Source organism: Salmo trutta, chromosome 27, assembly GCF_901001165.1.
Source record: "Salmo trutta chromosome 27, fSalTru1.1, whole genome shotgun sequence".
NCBI lineage: Eukaryota > Metazoa > Chordata > Actinopteri > Salmoniformes > Salmonidae > Salmo > Salmo trutta.
Genome location: NC_042983.1, coordinates 33,936,033 through 33,957,048, shown reverse-complemented (window position 1 = coordinate 33,957,048; position 21,016 = coordinate 33,936,033). Strand labels below are relative to the sequence as shown.

The 21,016-nt window shown below is 41.7% G+C and overlaps 1 long non-coding RNA gene across 1 annotated transcript; it reads right to left on the bottom strand.

Moving 5' to 3' along the window:
* Nucleotides 1-11,374: 11,374 nt before the first annotated feature.
* On the bottom strand, nucleotides 11,375-21,001 carry LOC115164925 (uncharacterized). Its single transcript, XR_003870030.1, has 4 exons — nucleotides 20,767-21,001; nucleotides 20,089-20,163; nucleotides 13,480-19,623; nucleotides 11,375-13,146 (listed from the first exon to the last, which is right to left on the bottom strand). It is a non-coding gene; the product is annotated as an uncharacterized LOC115164925 (long non-coding RNA).
* Nucleotides 21,002-21,016: the final 15 nt, after the last annotated feature.

The following is a 21,016-nucleotide window of genomic DNA, read 5'->3' as shown; positions in this document are numbered from 1 at the left end:
CAAAAAGTACGATCTTTGTCCCCATGTGCAGTTACAAACCGTAGTGTGGCTTTTTTATCGCTGTTTTGGAGCAGTGGCTTCTTCTTTGCTGAACAGCCTTTCAGGTTATGTCGATATAGGACTCGTTTTACTGTGGATATAGATAGTTTTGTACCAGGTTCCTCCAGCATCTTCACAATGTCCTTTGCTGCTGTTCTGGGATTGATTTGCACTCTTCGCACCAAAGTACGTTCACCTCTAGGAGACAGAACGCGTCTCCTTCCTGAGTGGTATGACGGCTGCGGGTCCCATGGTGTTTATACTTGCGTACTATTGTTTGTACAGATGAACGTGGAACCTTCAGGCATTTGGATATTGCTGCCAATGATGAACCAGACATGTGGAGGTCTACAATTTATTTGGCTGATTTCTTTTGATTTTCCCATGATGTCAAGCTAAGAGACACTGAGTTTGAAGGTAGGCCTTGAAATACATCCACAAGTACACCTCCAATTGACTCAAATGGTGTCAATTAGCCTATCAGAAGCTTATAAAGTCATGATGACATTTTCTGGAATTTTCCAAGCTGTTTAAAGGCACAGTCAACTTAGTCTATGTAAACTTCTGACCCACTGGAATTGTGATTCAGTGAATTATAAGTGAAATAATCTGTCTGTAAACAATTGTAGGAAAAATGACTTGTGTCATGCACAAAGTAGATGTCCTAACCGACTTGCCAAAACTATAGTTTGTTAACAAGAAATTTGTGGAGTGGTTGAAAAATGAGTTTTAATGACTTCAAGTGTATGTAAACTTCCATAAACTTCCGACTTCAACTGTACATTTACAATTACAGCTCATTTCAAACAGACTAGATAGTATGTGAGAGGATGTAAAGCAGTGAATAGAAAGTGTGTATCTATTCTTGATACAGTCATATTTACATAGGCCACTTTTGACATTGCTGCACATAAGCTATTCTGGTATATTTGCTATATGAGTCTGTTTAATATGTTTAATATGTCTGTTAATTATGTTAATTATGTTTAATACGTCTGTTTAATATGTTTAATATGTCTGTTTAATATGTTTAATATGTCTGTTTAATATGTTTAATATGTCTGTTAATTATGTTAATTATGTTTAATATGTCTGTTTAATATGTTTAATATGTCTGTTAATTATGTTAATTATGTTTAATATGTCTGTTTAATATGTTTAATATGTCTGTTTAATATGTTTAATATGTCTGTTTAATATATTTAATATGTCTGTTTAATATGTTTAATAAGTCTGTTTAACATGTTTAATATGTCTGTTTAATATGTTTAATATGTCTGTTTAATATGTTTAATATGTATGTTTAATATGTTTAATATGTCTGTTTAATATATTTAATATGTCTGTTTAATATGTTTAATAAGTCTGTTTAACATGTTTAATATGTCTGTTTAATATGTTTAATATGTCTGTTTAATATGTTTAATATGTATGTTTAATATGAGTCTGTTTCATATGTGAAATCATTAGAGAATAATCACACCAGTCGGTCATATCTACCAGACAATACTGCCAGAAAAAGAAAAACATTCGTGTCACAATTCCTGCTTTTGAAAATGCTAATGTCAACCCACAAAATGGCTACAATACAAGTTGTGTCTTCCCCAATGTAGAAAGGAGCTGGGGGAATGAGACAAAGGCTGTTACTAATCTGGGCAGGAAGCATACAGTCAGTGGCGATTCCATGTGACACAGTGATTGATATGAGTAAGTTGTGTATTTACACAAGCATGGGAAAAAGAGAGTGTTTTCTTCCCATCCCTAAGTTTATCTCCAGCCATAAATCACTGCCAATGAGATGCATAAATGTGCCCAAGTCCCTTCGTATGGCTCCAACACAGGCAATTCCACTTTGACCTTTACATTTGGCATTGGTCACCCGTGCTAAATGAGTGCAGCAACCCCCCTGACCTTGGCCATTCATATTTAATAGCCATACGGGCTGATGGTTCTTCACACAACATACACACACACACAGACACAAACACACACATAGGCCTAATGCCATGATTAAGATTGTCATGATGAGACGTGGTCACATTAAAAGTGTGCCTAATGATAAAGGTACAGGCTAAAGTGAGCTTCCAAGGAGAGGTCCATCTATTGTTTCTCGTTAGTTCTTGTCCCTCTAGACGCAGCTCTTTGATTCCATTATGAGAGCCCAGCAGCACCTCATGTAGTCGTATGGGCATCCTAACATTTGACTTCAGCCACCGCTTTAAAGGTTTTGCTATTTGTCCTCTCCCATTTGACCTGTCTGAAGTATACTGTACCTTAGTAATTGCAGCTATCGCTATCAAGAGCACATATGAGAGGGCGGCAGGGTAAGGGCCAACGTCTGTCCAGCAACCTTTTGGCCTTTTGCTCTTCAATTGCACCTGATGCAACCATGGGGTTTGTCCACCCCCCCCCCCCTACTATTCCATACTGTATTAGTCTGCATGTCACTGTTATTGATGGACTGTTGGAAATATTTCATTGGTCAGAGTGACCTTTGTCTCAGGCCTACTAAACATACCCCACCCCCGCAAGCTCCTATTGACCTGAACATATTATCAGATAGATAGCTGGGATTTAGATAAGCAAAATGTACCCTGTAAAATAAATCCTGCTGTTTTTACAGTAAATTACTGGAAAGCAGTTATCTGTAAGTTACTGTAAAAAAAAAGTACAGTATGTGAATGTTGAAATTTGAATGTTGCGCTTGTGGATGAAGCCGGTGACTGAGGTGATATACTCCTCAATGCCATTGGATGAATGCTAGTTGTACATTTATGAAACACAGACAGCTAGCACATAACAGTATTGGGCTAAAATGCTGTTAGCGGTACTGCAATGCCGCACGCGACAGAAACTGAACTGGAAATGAATGTTCCACCTCAGTCACCGGCTTCATCAATAAGTGCATTGATGACGTCATCCCCACAGTGACCATATGTACATATCCCAACCTGAAGCTATGGATTACAGACAACACCCGCACCTAGCTAAAGGCTAGAGCTGCAGCTTTCAAGGATCGGGACACTAACTAGGATGCTTATAAGAAATCCCACTATGCCCTCAGATGAACCATCAAACAGACAAAGGGTCAATACAGGACTAAGACTGAATCCTACTACACCGGCAGGGCTTGCAAACTATTACGGACTACAATAGGAAACCCAGTCATGAGCTGCCCAGTGACGCGAGCCTAACAGATGAGCTAAATTCCTTTTATGCTCACTTCGAGGCAAGCAACACTGAAGCATGCAGGAGTGCACCAGCTGTTCCAGACGAATGTGTGATCACGCTCTCCTTAGCCGATGTGAACAAGACCTTTAAACAGATCAACATTCACAAGGCTGCGGGGCCAGACGGATTACCAGGGTGTGTACACAGAGCATGCGTGGACCAACTGGCAAGTATCTTCACTGACATTTTCAACCTCTTCCTGACCGAGACTGTAATACGCATGTTTCAAGCAGACCACCATAGAGTGGCGCAGTGGTCTAAGGCACTGCAGCAGTCTAAGCCACTGCATCTCAGTGCTAGAGGCGTCACTTCAGACCCTGGTTTGATCCCAGGCTGTATCACAACCGGCCGTAAGAAAATAAGAATTTGTTCTTAACTGACTTGCTTAGTTAAAAAAGTTAAATAAAATTCCAATAGTCCCTGTGCCCAAGAATGCGAAGGTAACCTACCTAAATGAGCACTCACGTCGGTAGCCATGAAGTGCTTCGAAAGGCTGGTCATGGCTCACATCCTCACCATCATCCTGGAACCTTAGACCCACTCCAATTCGCATACCGCCCTAACAAATCCACAGATGACACAATTTGAAACGCACTCCACACTGCCCTTTCCCACCTGGACAAAAGGAACACCTATGAGAGAATGCTGTTCATTGACTACAGCTCAACGTTCAACACCATAGTGCCCACAAAGCTCATCACTAAGCTAAGGACCCTGGGATTAACCTCTCTAGGCTAGGGTGCGATATTTTCATGTCCGGATGAAAAGCATGCCCAAAGTAAACTGCCTGCTACTCAGGCCCAGAAGCTAGGATATGCATATTATTAGTGGATTTGGATAGAAAACACTCTGAAGTTTCTAAAACTGTTTGAATGATGTCTGTGAGTATAACATAACTTATTTGGCAGGCAAAACCCCGAGGACAAACCATCCAGGAAAACAAAAATTGAGGTCACTCTCTTCAATGGGTTTCTATGGGGATCTAGATTTCTAAGGCACTTGCTTGCAGTTCCTATTGCTTCCACTGGATATCAACAGTCTTTAGAAATTGGTTGATGTTTTTCCTTTGAGAAATGAAAAAGTAGAGCAGTTCAGAACGAGGGTCGAGTGAAGTGTACTGTTTGTTAGGGGCGCGCGACCTGAAAGCTCGCTCCACTTGGTTTTCGTCCTGTATTGAACACAGTTTATCCCATCTTAAATGTTATCGATTATTTACGTACAAAAATACCTAAAGTTGTATTAGCAAAGTTGTTTGAAATGTTTGGACAAAGATTACAGTAACTTATTAGATATTTTGTAGTCATGTTGCGCGAGTTGGAACCGTTGTTTTTCTGGATCAAACGCGCCAAATAAATGGACATTTTGGATATATAACGACGGAATTAATTGAACTAAAAGACCATTTGTGATGTTTATGGGACATATTGGAGTGCCAACAGAAGAAGCTCGTCAAAGGTAAGGCATGAATTATATCGTTATTTCTGAGTTTTGTGTCATGCCTGGCGGGATGAAATGTGATTGTCTGTGTTTGTTTGATGGGGTGCTGTCCTCAGGTAATAGCATGGTTGGCTTTTGCCGTAAAGCCTTTTTGAAATCTGACACGGTGGCTGGATTAACAAGAAGTAAAGCTTTAATTTGGTGTATTGCACTTGTGATTGTATGAAAGTTAAATATTTCTAATAATTTAATTTGAATTTGGCGCTCTGCCATTTCACCGGATGTTGTCAAATCGATCCCGTTAACGGGATTTGATCCATAAGAAGTTAAACACTTCCCTCTGCAACTGGATCCTGGACTTCCTGACGGGCCGCCCCCAGGTGGTAAGGGTAGGCAACAACACATCTGCGGCACTGATCCTCAGCACCCGGGCCCCTCAGGGGTGTGTGCTTAGTCCCCTCCTGTACTCCCTGTTCACCCACGACTGCGTGGCTAAGCATGACTCCAACACCATCATTAAGTTTGCTGACGACACAGCAGTGGTAGTCCTGATCACCAACAAAGATGAAACAGCTTTATAGGGAGGAGGTCAGAGACCTGGCAGTGTGGTGCCAGGATAACAACCGCTCCCTCAACGTGATCAAGACAAAGGAGATGATCGTGGACTGCAGGAAAAGATCACTTTGTAGTGGAGCAGGTTGATGAGCTTCAAGTTCCTTAGTGTCCACATCACCAACAAACTATTATGGTCCAAACACACCAAGGCAGCTTTTCCCCATAAAATATTTGGCATGGGTCCCCAGATCCTCAAAAAGTTCTACAGCTGCACAATCGAGAGCGTCCGGACCAGTTGCATCACCGCCTGGTATGACAACTGCTCGGCATCTGACCATAAGGCGCTACAGAGGGTAGTTCGTATGGCCCAAAATATCACTGGGGCCAAGCTTCCTGCCATCAGGACCTACAGTGCCTTTAGAAAAATGTTCAGACCCCTTGATTTTTGCCACATTTTGTTACGTTACAGCCTTATTCTAAAATGGATTAAAAAATGTACAAATCCTCAACAATATACACACAATACCCTATAAGGACAAAGAAAAAAAAGATTTGTTGAATATTTTGCAAATGTATTAAAAAATAAAAACAGAAATAGCTTGTTTACATAAGTATTAAGACCCTTTGCTATGATACTCGAAATTGAGTTCAGGTGCATCCTGTTTCCATTGATCATTCTTGAGATGTGTCCACAACTTTATTGGAGTTCACCTGTGTTAAATTAAATTGATTGGACATGATTTGGAAAGGCACACATCTGTCTATATAAGGTCCCACAGTTGACAGTGCATGTCAGAGCAAAAACCAAGCAATAAGGTTGAAGTAATTGTCTGTAGAGCTCCGAAACAGGATTGTGTCGCAGCACAGATCTGGGGAAGGGTACCAAAACATTTCTGCAGCATTGAAAGTCCCCAGGAACACAATGGCCTCCATCATCAGATGTTTGGAACCACCAAGACTATTCCTAGAGCTGCCCACCCGGCCAAACTGAGTAATCAGGGGAAAAGGGCCTTCGTCGGGGAGGTGACCAAGAACTCGATGATCACTCTGACAGAACTCTAGTGCTCCTCTGTGGAGATGAGAGAACCTTCCAGAAGGACAACCATGTCTGCAGCACTCCATCAATCAGGCCTTTATGGTAGAGTGGACCTCAGACTGGGGCAAAGGTTCACCTTCCAAGAGGACAATGACCTTAAGCACACAGCCAAGACAACGCAGGAGTGGCTTCGGGACAAGTTTCTGAATGTCCTTGAGTGGCAAAATCTCTGGAGAGATCTGAAAATAGCTGTGCAGCAACACTCCCCAAACAACCTGACAGAGTTTGAGAAGATCTGCAGAGAAGAATAGGAGAAACTCCCCAGATACAGGTGTACCAAGCATGTAGCTTCATACCCAAAAAGACTTGATGCTGTAATCGCTGCCAAAGGTTCTTCAACAAAGTACTGAGTAAAGGGTCTGAATACTTATGTAAATAAGATATTTCAGTTTTTTATTTTTAATCAATCAGCTAAAAAAAAAAATGTTTTTGCTATATCCTTATGGGATATTGTGTGTTGATTTATGAGGATTTATTTTATTTTTTTTACATTTTAGAATAAGGCTGTAACGTAACAAAATTTGGAAAAAGTCAAGGGGTCTGAATACTTTCCAAAGGCACAGTATATACTAGGCGGTGTCAGAGGAAGGCCCCAAAATTGTCAAAGACTCCAGTCACCCAAGTCATTGACTGTTCTCAGAAGTACCGGAGCGCCAAATCTAGGTCCAAAAGGCTCCTTAACATCTTCTACCCCAGCTATAAGACTGCTGATCTATTCATAAAATGGCCACCCGGACTGTTTACATTGACCCACCCAAACTATTTACACTGCTGCTACTCACTATTTATTATCTATTATCTATCACTTTACCCCAACCTACATGTTCAAAGTACCTCGACTAACCTGTACCCTCGTACATTGACTCAGTACCTGTACCCCCTGTATACAGCCTCGTTATTGTTAAGTCATTTAATTTTTTACTTTTATTTTTTACTTTAGTTTATTTGGTCAATATTTTCTTAGCTCTATTTCTTGAACTGCATTGTTGGTTAAGGGCTTGTAAGTAAGCATTTCACGGTAAGATCTACACCTGTTGTATTCGTCGCGTGACTGCCAGTATGTTTCCGTAAAAAACAACAGGATTTTTTAAACATTTTTTTAACACTGCTTTCTGTCGGTAGGCTATTTGTACTAATTAGGAAAAAGAATGAAATAGGTTTTGAGCACTTAGCTTAAATGAAACATGTCAGTACTGCATGTGCCCTAGAAAAAATAGACCTCACATGATTGTAATTACGTGCATACTCAAGTACAGCAAAATGTTTTTGGTCACCAGATTCTTTTGAATAATACTTTTGCAATGACAATGGAATGCCTCTGCCCTAAAATGAGGTCCCTCCCACAAGATATGGGCCTAGTTCAACTGCAAGGTATGCTAGTCGCCATCCATAGAAATGTAGCCTTATGTTGACGTGTCGCTATGCATGTTTGTATGTTTTTATTGCTGAATGACTGACCATCAACATTTGTAGTGATGGTAATAATATTGGTGGACTTTGAAAACATATTTAAAGAATGTGTTTAGAAGATATAATAAAAAAATATTCCAGAAATGTTTGCATTAGTTTTTATGCACCATTGGCTCAGAATCCTGTGTGACTGTTTTCAGGTAGATACCACCATTTTGAGTTACATCATTTCTTGTCCAATAGTCTCAGTGTTACAGTTACATCTACAAAATAGTTTAAATCGCCGTTGTCATATCATGGGGTTGTTGAAATCACATTGTCAACCTAAAGAGCACTGTCATACCTACCAATGCTCAAAACATGTTATCCCTCTCTCTACCTCTCCATTCTCCTCCCTTCACTTGAAGTAAGCCTCTTCATCACAGGAAGTATAGCTTGTGTTGAAGCACCTACGATTAAGATAAGCCCGACCACAGCTGGACAATTACCTGCCAACTAACCTTTTCTGGAGGCACTTAAGGATGTAAGGACCCCTGAGGATAGCTCTGCCCTGAGTGGAACAGCCTGAGAGAGAGGTGAGTGACGGCGGGAGAGAGGATTGAGAGAGACAGAGAAAGAGGGGGAGATATGAAAAAGAGAAAGGATAGAGTGGTGAGTGGTGAGCAATGGAGAGAGCGAGAGCGGTTAGAAGGAACTGAGAGACGAGAGAGGAAGAGAGAGACGGTATCATGGTGAGATTACCTAATCCTCAGAGCATCCCAGTTGAAGGGCTTGTTCATGTCAGACGTGAAGGGGGCTTTGGCTAGGTTTACCCCAGAGAGGTGCACAGAGCACAAGTCTGTCTGTCCCATCCACATAACCTCACCGATGGCATGGTAAACAGTGTTAAATTGATTGCATGGAGCAGATGAGATTTCCAAGCACTTGCATTCATTAACAGAGTAGGTAGGGCCTTATTCGCCCACGCTGACTGCACCATGGTCTGCCCTGGAGGTACTGCCCCCTCAGTGCACTGGATTAGGTTTCACCTTGAAGGGTTATTGGAGAGGTAGACCTGAGGGGAAGCCACAGAATCAGCAGTGGAATACCAGTTTTGTCAATGGTCAATAATCAAAAAGTGATGGATAACGATCACCTAGTAGCAGGATGCAGAATTGTGCTTCAATAGGCAGATTGTGGTGAGGTTCCTTTCCTGGGCTCCCAAGTGGTGCAGCTGTCTAAGGCACTGCATCTCAGTGCTAAAGGCGTCACTTCAGAACCTATTTAGATTCCAGGCTGTATCACAACCGGCAGTGATCGGGAGTCCCATAGGGCGGTGCACAATTGGCCCAGTGTCGTTAGGGGAGGATTTGGCCGGGGTAGGCCGTCATTGTAAAATAAGAATTTGTTCTTAACTGACTTGCCTAGTTAAATAAAGGTTAAATAAAAAAATAGAAAATAGAAATGGCACTGAGAGAGCACTGAGGGCATGACTGATGCTGCAGGGCCACAGGTACTTACGCATTGTAAGTCAGATTGCTATGTGCCCAAAAGATTTCAGATTCGATGCTTTATATTCTGTGTTCTCTAACCACAACCATGTCCTACAGATCTCATTAGGAGGCAGATTTTCCTTTGATTGGGACATCAGTGAAGATCTTCCTTTGATTGGGACATCAGCGAAGCTCTTACTTTGATTGGGACATCAGTGAAAATCTTCCTTTGATTGGGACATCAGTGAAGGTTTTCCTTTGATTAGGACATCCTTGAAGATCTTCCTTTGATTGGGACATCAGTGAAGATCTTCTTTTGATTGGGACATCAGTGAAAATCTTCTCTTGATTGGGACATCAGTGAAGATCTTCCTTTGATTATGACATCAGTGATGCTCTTCCTTTGATTGGGACATCAGTGAAGATTTTCCTTTGATTGGGACATCATTGAAGTCTTCCTTTGATAGGGACATTAGTGAAGATCTTCCTTTGATTGGGACATCAGTGAAGATCTTCTTTTGATTGGCACATCAGTGACACAGTCTCTTAGCCAGATCACTAAATAGGTGTGTGCATATGCCAGAATTCAGGGGACACTTTAATATAGAGTGTGAAATAACCTGAAATAACTTGAAATAACCCACTAAGAAGAATGTTGTGCTGAAGTGATGTAGCAAGGCCTGCCATAGAGCATGTGGTTAGCAGTTAGCTGGTTCTACAGGTGTGTAGGGACTAGGGAAAAGCTGTAAATGCCTCCATTACAGTAAGAATAGCCCACTCCCAGAGCCTCTCCAGACAGCCAGTCATTACCCATCCATTGTCAGACCTGAGATGGAGCTGTAAGTATGGGAGACTTATGGCTGTGAGAATGGGCCTGGATGTTCTCCATGGGGTTAATACTACCCGGGGTGTTGTGGCCAGCGCATAGAGTGGCTCTCCCCAATGTGCTTGTGATTAGAGTCAGGGGTTATTTGGTGCTATTTTTACAAATATAGGGTTGATTTGTCTTAGGCCATTACCGTCTATTACAGCTAGAAGTCTTGGGGGAAAGGTGGGAAGCGGCAGACGCTGGCATTCTGCCTAAAGAGAAATCAATGAAACAAATTAATCCTTTGCAGGCTGCAGTGACACAGTCATCCATCATTCACGACCGCTTTTACACAGCGAATCAGGGAACAGGGTGGGGGGAGAGAGCCCCAGGGGATGGGGCAGAAAACCACGCAATGCCAAGACCAGGGCAGCGGTGTTGTCTGTCTACAGGGAGCAGAGAACAGGGAGCAGAGAGCAGAGCAGGGATAAATACAATCAGGAGGGCATTACCATGAACAGCCATTATTAAACACAGTGTCTATCTCTCTTTCACACACCAGTCTCTCCTCCTGCCTCCAGCTTGTTATGCCCCTCCAGGTTAATGGGAAGACTGATAGGTGATCTTGATCATTTATTTACAGTGGACATATAGCCTGTGTATTGCTAATTAATGCTAGGATAGAGCGGGCAGAGGAGGGAGGGAGAGAGACAGGGAGGGAGGGAGGGAGGTAGGGAGAGAGACAGGGAGGGAGGTAGGGAGAGAGACAGGGAGAGAGGGAGGGAGGGAGAGAGACAGGGAGGGAGGGAGGTAGGGAGAGAGACAGGGAGAGAGGGAGGGAGGGAGAGAGACGGAGGGAGGGAGGGAGGGCACATTGAGCACATTGAGCACAACCTCACCATGTGGCATCGCATTGTTCCAATTCCATTGGATTCTGTTGCATTGTTCTAGTGATGATGCATTCTGTTGCATTGTTCCAATGATGACGCATTCTGTTGCATTGCAGATTCCAATGGCTCGGTCCCAGGCCCACCCATGAAAAGGCCAGGTGTCACCACCCACAGCATTACAAGGAACCCCCTCCACAAGTGGAAATGCAAACCACACTGCCATACAAAGATTAGAGCTCCATGCACGTATGGCAGCTACAGTACATGTGCCATTGGTAAACCTCAGTTCAGCCAACTAGAGACCTGAGATCTAAGCACATGACCCACACCAGGAATCATCCCTCCCTTCATAGATACATGCAGCTTTATTCTATTGCAGTGTGTAGTACCAGACAACAAAAGAATATCAATGCAAATACCAAAAAAACAAAACATAGAAATAGAACTGATATTTATTGGTCCTTTTATTCAGACGTACTATGTTGCTTTCTTTGACATTAATGCTATTACACACAATCATGATTTCTGTAGGGTATCCCAGCACTGCATTGCATTAGCTTCCTCTGTTCCTGTATGGATCTGCCTGTGACGTAGTGGTTCACCTGTGGCGACTGCATGTGTTCTTAAAAAATGTAGTGAGTAGTGGGCATGACTGGGATGGAGGAGATGGTAGGATAACTCCCTGGGGGACTCGCGGGACAAGAGGAACCTTTGCTCGCCTTGTCGTCGTAATGGGGGGTGCCACTTACCTTAATGAGCCTCTCAAAGAAGAATACCAATAGCCTGACACAGGTGACAGCAGCATGCTGGGAAATCAGAGAGAAACTGGGGAGAGAGCGGGAGATGGGGGGGGGGATATGTTGCCAGAAATGCTACAGCCTTCACATCCTGTTTAAACACTATATCTTTTCTCAGCCTCTACATCACTGCCCAGTTCTGAAGCCCCAAACACTGATAAAGAGTGGTTTGATACTAACATCCAATGGGTTTACTTTGCTTTTTTCGACTACCATCCCTTTATTTTTCCTTATTCATTTGTAAACAAGACAGAACTTTGTAGAGCATTACATAAAAGTAGTACATTAAGGTTTGTCTTCCTCTGAAGTTCATGTTCTGGAACATTTCCACAACCTTCTGCCATTATGTTTATGTGTGATAAGCTCATTCTTACAACCTTTTGACGAGATAGATGTTCAGAGGAGGAGTATAGAGAGATAGGGAGAAGAGGGGGAGTTGTTGAGGAAGAACATGTTGTGGAATGTTTGCTGTTCTGCGCCTGAACTCATTTGTCAAGGCTTGACCTCCGCTGGGATGCCTCAGGTCAGCGGGGGTCATCTGAGGTAAACTTGCCGTGTGGTCACACACACACACAAACACAGAATCAAATACACATATACAAATGAAAATCCAAGTGAAGGAGAGGCATAACTATGTCAAAATCCTTTTTGCCCAGCACAGTATAATACAGCTGCACATTCATTTCTAAATATGACAATAAGAACATTGACAATAAAACACTAATGGCATCACAAATACATTAGGTCTTGAGAATGTTATTTCATGTATAGCTTCTTAAAAGCAACAACACCTTCCTCATAATGAATCTACTCTGCTTCCATTGACCATCAGGGCTGTGTGAGCTGCTGGGTAGAAGGGGTCAAGGTTAACTGAGTGACGTTAATCCACTCTGTTAAGGATATGTCTTCTGGGTCCATGCCAGGCCAGGGCAGTGAGGGCAGAAGAGCAAGCATAACTCATAGCACAGTAGATATCTTCAACTGCAGACAGTACCTGTCTTTTAAGGCCAAGACAGACCAACGCAACTGTTGTCTATGTGGGGCTGGTGGCCTTCCTATCAGCTCTGACTACAGAACATCGGACGTTTTCTGTTCATTTCAAGATGATTCTACATGTTGCCACTGTTCATCAACACCCAGCAGGTGATCTACTGCGTACAGCCGACGTGCGTGTTGGTCTGTCTTGCGCTTTACCTACAGACACAAGCTCCTAGTAGCAATCCTTACCTTGTACACAATCCATCAATCACAGGTGTACCTACCTAAGCTGGGGTTTTGATAAACATTATTTTCTTCCTTTTTATTATTTCTGAAGATTACATTAGGAGAAGACTTGTAGATTCTGACCGTGTGACACGGTGATGCTCTTTATTCCAAAGGAAGGGGGACTTGCCACGACGTTCATTTAAATCTGAGAGAAAAAAAACAACACAGAGACGTTGATGATGAGAGCTAGCTGGAGGAAGTGTGGGGGCCTCTAAAGCAAACAGCCTTATCATTGGCCCTGCGTGATTCATGCTGCCTTCTGATTGGCTTCCTGAGTCAAAATGAGGACTGACTTTGGCCATGCCCTGTTGAAGGGATCAAGATGATATTACGGATCTAATTTCAGGGAGTGTTCAAGTTATACCAATATAATAAATGTAGATTTTTGGTAAATTATTCCATCCATGAATCAATTAGTGCTAGTGAGATGTCTCAGTGAATTGGTGAACAGGGCCTGTGTAGCAGCAGTGGAACTTACATGTTTCACAGCCGCTCACTCCCTGTCAGGAAAAAACACAATTAGTTCCTTATTTGATGATGAGAACACACACAGAAACATGCCGTATGGCTATTGCAATATAGTAATAACATATTGTCTGGTACGAAGTTGAGTTTGATTTTGAATTTAGATATTTTCTTAATTTTGACCCCTCTGGCTTTCCTTGGACAGAAACATCAAACAAAAGTATTTTGAGTTTTATGGAGAGAGGGAACGACAGACTGTGAGCTTGAGAATAAAGAAATATTGAGCAGCATAGTTGCTTTTCAGTAGGTGTGTGCTGAATGCAGCAGGCACTGGTCTGTTACTGGTCTGTTACGTTGCTTTATTTGTAATTAGTATTTGATGCAGCCTGAAGCGAAATGGTTGAACCCTTTTTACCCTATCTGAAAGGTGAGGAGATATCATGTTTAGATCAACAGGTGAGGTAACACAGAGTTATGTTTACCATCATTTGGCAGGAGAGACCTGATATTGGTTTACCTGAGGCAAAAGGTCCTAGAAAGGGAAAAGGGATACCTAGTCAGTTGTACAACTGAATGCCTTCAACTGAAATGTGTCTTCTGCATTCAACCCAACCCCTCTGAATCAGAGAGGTGCAGGGGGCTGACTTAATCCACATCCACGTCTTCGGAGCCTTGGGAACAGTGGGTTAACTGCCTTGCTCAGAGTAGCAATATCAAAGATTCAATACAATACAAGACAACTTTATTTTCCATTGGTTGCAGCAAACAACGGACATTTGTATTCTGCTCCCTTTTTAAGGAGCAGAATACAGACAGCACACATCACACATCCAGCTGAGACGAGCAAAGGGTCAAACTGCCCCTGGTACCACGTAGCTCTAATAGTCAGATAATATAGTCAGCCAATAGCTGTGGAATTACTTGATCTCACACACACACACACCTGCACTGATAGATACACACACACCACTTCCAAATCAATCTGAAAATATATGGTCTGTTGTGCCTCATCAAAGCGCCTTAAAAAGGCTACCGGCCAAAACGGTCTCTGTTTTGTGTCCTGCAAGCAATTACAGCACTTGGAACAGGAATAGTGCAGACTCTCTTTCTTCATGTTCATGATTCATCACTGGCCCAGCACTAGCCCATCACTGGCCCAGCGCTAGCCCATCACTGGCCCAGCGCTAGCCCATCACTGGCCCAGCGCTAGCCCATCACTGGCACAGCGCTAGCCCATCACTGGCCCAGTGCTAGCCCATCACTGGCCCAGTGCTAGCCCATCACTGGCCCAGCGCTAGCCCATCACTGGCACAGCGCTAGCCCATCACTGGCACAGCGCTAGCCCATCACTGGCACAGCGCTAGCCCATCACTGGCACAGCGCTAGCCCATCACTGGCACAGCACTAGCTCATCACTGGCCCAGCACTAGCCCATCACTGGCCCAGCACTAGCCCATCACTGGCACAGCACTAGCCCATCACTGGTCCATCACTTGCGCTGGACTTCAGGATGTTCAGATCCAGCTAACATCTCTGATCATTTTACAAACTTTGCAGGCATCTATTTCTCTAATGATTACACCCCCCATGTAAGATTCAAGATACTGTGTGTGTGCGTGTGCGTGCGTGTGTTAAATACTGTAATGACATTATTTTAGTATTATTATTTTTTTATTACACTCATCTGCATGATTACGTGGAAACAACGTTGATTCAACCAGTGTGTGCCCAGTGGGATGTAATGATAGGTGGATAAAGTCATCTTTTATACTGTTTGTGGATGCACTTTGCTATTTAACATGTCTCATCTTCATACATGTTTGGTTTTCTAAAGGATATCGTTGATTGTCAAATGAATTTGTTCAGTATCTTGCTTATTAACCTATGGCTCACATAACGTTTACTGTTTGGAAACTGAATGTCTACATGCACATTAGGCTATGCACGCGTTTTAATATCATGCCTTATAAAATATGAGAAATGATCACAAATGAATGATATGTAACTTGAGAATGATTTTGTTCTGTCTTAATGTACCGTTAGTCTAAACGTGCTCAGTCACCCCCTATTAGGCAACAGCATGGTGGCGGTTCAGACAGACAACGTTCAAATTGAGCGCGTGCTGTGTGTTGGTTTAAGAAAACCATTATGGATACTTGAGGTGATGTCACTCATTTTACAACAAAAGATGCGCAATGACGCAGGCAAGTTGGAAATGTCATATTTTATTTCACCTCCCAGTTTCAGGGAGAACAAATGAGACAAGCCACTTGTCTATGTTCTGTCTTTTCCTTTCTCTCTTTACTCCAGATTTATAATAAGCCTGCTCCTTAAATGGTTATCTGCGGCTTGCATATTTGCATGGGAGATAATCTTGTTCTGATTTTTTGTCTTTGGTCTATCTACAGTGTGTTTTCGGATAATGTGGCGATAGGATGAAAAGTAATTCGCGTGCAGAAGCTCCTCTATACTTGTTGAATTTCTCGAGAATTCCACCTTTGCCCTCCTGTTCCCTGAAATAAATGACTGTTACGGGTAAAATGCCTGTATGCACTGCGTTTGGAACCTGTGTCCGTGTTGCCTTGGTCCCTGTAGGTAGAATAGTCGATGTAGTAGTCGAGTAGTAGAGAAAATTGAATTCTGCTTCGGTTAATTTTTCCGCATTTAACCAGGCTAATTTCTAAAACTTGTGAAGCACTTCAACATGGGGGTAAAGGGTTGTCCTCATATTATATGGACTGGGGTGATTTAAAAAGTCTCAAGACATTGACAGTAGGCTATCACAAGTAGCCTGTAAGTGCTTGGCCATTGGTTGGTTGCATTAGTTAATATGGTATCGTCTCCCATTCAAAATGATTATTTGGCTGTGTTTTGCTAATGTCTTCTTTCTTCGCCACCATGGTATTAGGCGTATATAGGCTACCACATTAAGACACTATAGGTGTTTTGAAGGATTTTGTCTGCCTTGAATGGCGTGATGCACACTTTATACTTCGTTATAGGCCTACCTTACGCATTAATTTGACCCTTTCTTATACAGAACCGCGTAATTTATGTCACTTTGACCGTCTTACCACGTTAACAGCTCAGAAAATGTGTTTACTTTGATGTCGCTACTGTTGCTTCCAGTTCGGTTTTTGGTGAACTACAATATTACAGCAGGACCATGAGGATGTTCAGTGCTAATGGATTCATGATCTCGGTCTCTGACACCATTTCATGTAATTAGCACATATGCTCTAAATATATGATGGTTTTGTGAGCGATAAAGCCATTACCCATCGCATAAACTGACAGTCCCTCTAACTAAACTTCAACCACAAAGCTAATTGGAAAAGTCATTTCGGCTTCAATTGTCTACAATTATAGCCGTGGCAGTAGCCTCAGAATCCTAGTGTGTGGTTCTTCATTCATCATGGTGTATTTTGACCGGTGAATAAAACTCTGAAGAAACAAACCCAACTCAACTTGTTAGCTACTTTGATCTGTCTGCAATTTTGTCGAAGCTGCCTGCGTTAAACATAGCGACCTTAAGTGGTGAGGCTCTAAAATATTTTCCCTATTTCTCACGAATAGCTTTTCCATTAAGCGCGATTAGATTATGTCTATTCAAAGTTGCTGATCCATAGAGAAAATGGCTGCGGATAAAATACGATTTCAACTGACCTTTTCGTCCCTTTCACACCAATCTGAGCCCCCGAATAGTTAGGGATCAGATTGGGGGAAAACCCCCTCCTCCTCTCTTTCAACCCGTAACGGCTCAAAGCGGAGGGGCTCTCAGCAAACCCTCCAACTCACACATATAACGCACAGCTTGGGTCTAAAGAAAACAGCAGCACTGGCCATCTTCATTTTGTCTTTATGTAATTCATTATGCAACATTTATTTTTCAAATGAATTTGTAAATGTGGTTCAAAGTTGAGAGCCAGTTATACCAAAACTAGGTTACACTGAAGACATCAAAACAAATACAAATCTTACAATTAGGCTACAGGCAATACTTGTTTCAAGTATACTATTGAATAGTAGCTTATATAATTCCAGTGATACAGTATTGGGGAAAAGTTTGAAAAGACGCAGATGAAGGATTTTTTGAACCATCTATCTTCAAAGGTTTCTGTTATCTGTTAAAACATTGTTATGTTAATTTAAGTTATTTTCTCATTTCTAATTATTGTAAATCACTCAACAAATGGATGTTTTGTTATATGTAGTTGCACATGTAACATAGGCTATTATGCATACTAAGTCAATAATTGACAGCAGCACACCTCATTTGTTAATGAAACGTCATTACACTTTTTCATAGTTATTTTACACTTGTATTTTTCTTGGCAGAAATATAGGCTAGTTCTATATTTTTGGAACAACACACCACAGCCATTTCTTCTAGAAAGTTAGCTGTTCAGTTTGGGGCAGATGCTCAAAGGTGCGCGTGGATGGGAAAAGCATAGATCGTGTGTTACCCTCTCCTGAAGAAACGTAATACTTGTTTTTATAGTAGGCATTTCGACAGAGACCTCTAAAGCGCCAGGGAAAGCAATGGATGGAGCTTGAAGCTTTGAACAGTGTAGTGACTTTATAGATTCCCTATACTGAAGCGCCTACATAAACTGAACCAATGAGGATTGTAATTATTAGCTATTTTCCTTCAACGTTGTTAGGTGTTTATTAATTATCTGAAATGCCGATGGGCTGATATTAGCCCCCGTGTTCACGAAGTAGGAGGTCCGACTATCATGGCCTTTTATTGCTTTCACAACTGGTCCAAGAATTCATAACGCTCGATTGACTGCTTGCAGAAGCGAAAACGTGTTTTTGGGGTGCAGTTTCCCTGACATTGTTTTATTTATTTGTTATACAAACGGATAGAGAGAGAAATTAGCCTAATTTAGACTATGTTTTTTTAAATATATTTGAAGCCCACGTAGGCCTATATCTAGGCTAGTTTGACCTCTAACTCGCGGTAGATGCTCAGCAGAACATATGCAGGATCTGATTCATATAGGCCACATGTGCAAATATAGCCTATACTGCACTGCGAATGGCATTTGATATTTTTGGTAATAACACATAATTTTGTCACATAATTATATTTATATGTGTCTTGTTTTAGGGAAATATAGGCTAACTCAAAGTATAACATAGACATTAATAGTAAGTTCCTCTCATGTGGAACTTCAAGTGGCATTTATAGCATCAACTTAAAATCTGAGACACAAGGGAATCGAAGTTGAATATAGTCTTGCCAAAATCGTATTTCATATAGGCGTAGCCTATGCTTGTGTCAGTATTATCGCTCGATGTAAGTTGTGTGTATGCATCAATTATCTACCAAATAATCGTAAAAATCTGCTTTTAAATTGACATAATATATTCTGTTTATCTCACATAGTGGGGTTGAAAATGTATCTGCAAAATTTACAATTAAATAATAATAATTTGATCATCATGAACGCCCTACATTTTCATATGACTAAACAAAACAGCCAGAAAGTGTTGCAGGAGCTATCGTCATGCCTATGCCTGACCAGCTCGGTCGTATAACTGTCCTTTAATCCGTTGAAACTATCGATGAGAAACCGGCTGCTATCAATCTTTTCATTATGTGATCAAACAGCAAATAGCCTTGTACAGGTGAGATGCTCATAACTTGGAAAGGGTTCCCCGAATTGCGGTAACAGCATCAACGATGTTCGTATATATTGCTGACGACAGTTTTAAACGGAGAAACGGGTCCCCAAATCAGTAAGAATGTCAAGGAAGGAATCAAAAGTACGGTTCAAAAGTTTCGTCCTGGAATGTAGCCTAACAGAGGTTGTTTGGCATTTAGACAGAAAAGCGAGATAACGGTTGCCTACATGGGTTGCATGGTAGTGTGGCGAGGCTAGAATGTATTGTTCATTCCTTTAGAGCTTCTTGTGAATAGGTGGAAGATAAATAAATGTTGTACTTGCCTGGCTGGTGTTAGCCAAATTCAGGTACCGATGTTTCCCGTCCACTATAGCCTAATAGTTGTCGCTGGGTGTTTCTTCTTTTAATGCCCTGCTGTCCACGTTCTCTTTTTCTCTCCCGTTTTCGTGCTATAGCCTTCTTCCCGCTGCTCTCATTCACTGTCACCCCTCTCTCTCTCTCTCCGTCCAGCTCTCTTCCCGATCTGTGGAGTAAAATCTTAATGATACACTTACAGAAAATTCTTTGTCCGTTTTAATCTTATTCGTTTCACCTTTTCAAAGAGCTGGAGACATGACCGGGAGTCTCAGTGCAGTGTCCGAGACAGGGACGGGAAGAGTTCTGTTGTTGAATACTTAAAAACACCCATTCCTCCTATGCGTTAACAAGGGGGGTACTTGCATATTTGCGCACCATTATCTTTTAATAGGTGACTACACTCGGACAGACATAACAAAGGTATTCATAAACTATTCACTTTATTTTCACATACCCTATACTCTATTTAAGTTCTGCTATTATGGATGCATGTCGACGCACCAGGCTTGTATAGCCCACTGAATACACTTCTGGTGGCTTTGGTTACCATGTGGGCGACATGTTGTCATATTCAAACTACCCCGTGTAAATGTTATTTGTGCTAAGTTCCACACATTTTAAGTGATTTTACCCTGGACGGTGTTTCCTAAATCGACAAAACAGGCACCAGCAGCTCCGTTTGAAATCTTCATCAGGAACACAGTATCTGTAAAGAATATAAATAAAAAGAAAGCAATTTTCATGAGTTTATTTCTTGTTTTTATGATTTTACAAAGTTGATAAGAATACATGCATGATCACAGTGGGTTATGCATTACTATGTGGATGTAATGGTATACTGTACGCTAGATGGCAGACCGATCCAGACATTTTTGAGTTGGAGACGCATGCAGGCTTCAGTATCCACATACAAAAAGCCGGAATTCCCGTGCAATTTTCAAACAACTTGACATGATTTTTAATGATTGTCATTATAAAACATAATATGACACCCGTTCAGTGATTGTGTAGGCCTTAAAACCTCAACTGTTATAGAGTATTTGTTATTTGCCGATGTAATTTTGAGATTCGCTGGCGCCATCGCACCCTGTCTGCCTATTCTAACACGACTTGTCTATTATGCATCATTTCTTACATTGTAATTTTTCCTAATTTGATCCAGTAACTTTGGACCCGAATTTTGACAATGTAAAGTTGAAGCATATACAGTATTACACACCACCAAATGCTGTAGTCTATAATAAAATACACGATACATCAATAATAATGTCCCCCGCATGTATAATGAATATGGTAGTCCCAAACAAACCATTTAAAACTTTGAGGAATTCTATGCCAGTCCCTTTCGCCTAGCACGTTTGTTTATTTCACGTGCACAAAGCTTTTGTCCTCGCTTTTACCCTTATTTCGGCTATTCTATCCAGGGTTTCCTCCTCTGTTTGTGACAATAGACGGCCCATACTAATCAGGTTTCAAAGTAAATAGCATCGCAGGGCGAGCTCAATGTAAATGGTGCTTGTCAGAGACCCCAGTCGTAGGTAGCAAGGAACGAGGACTCT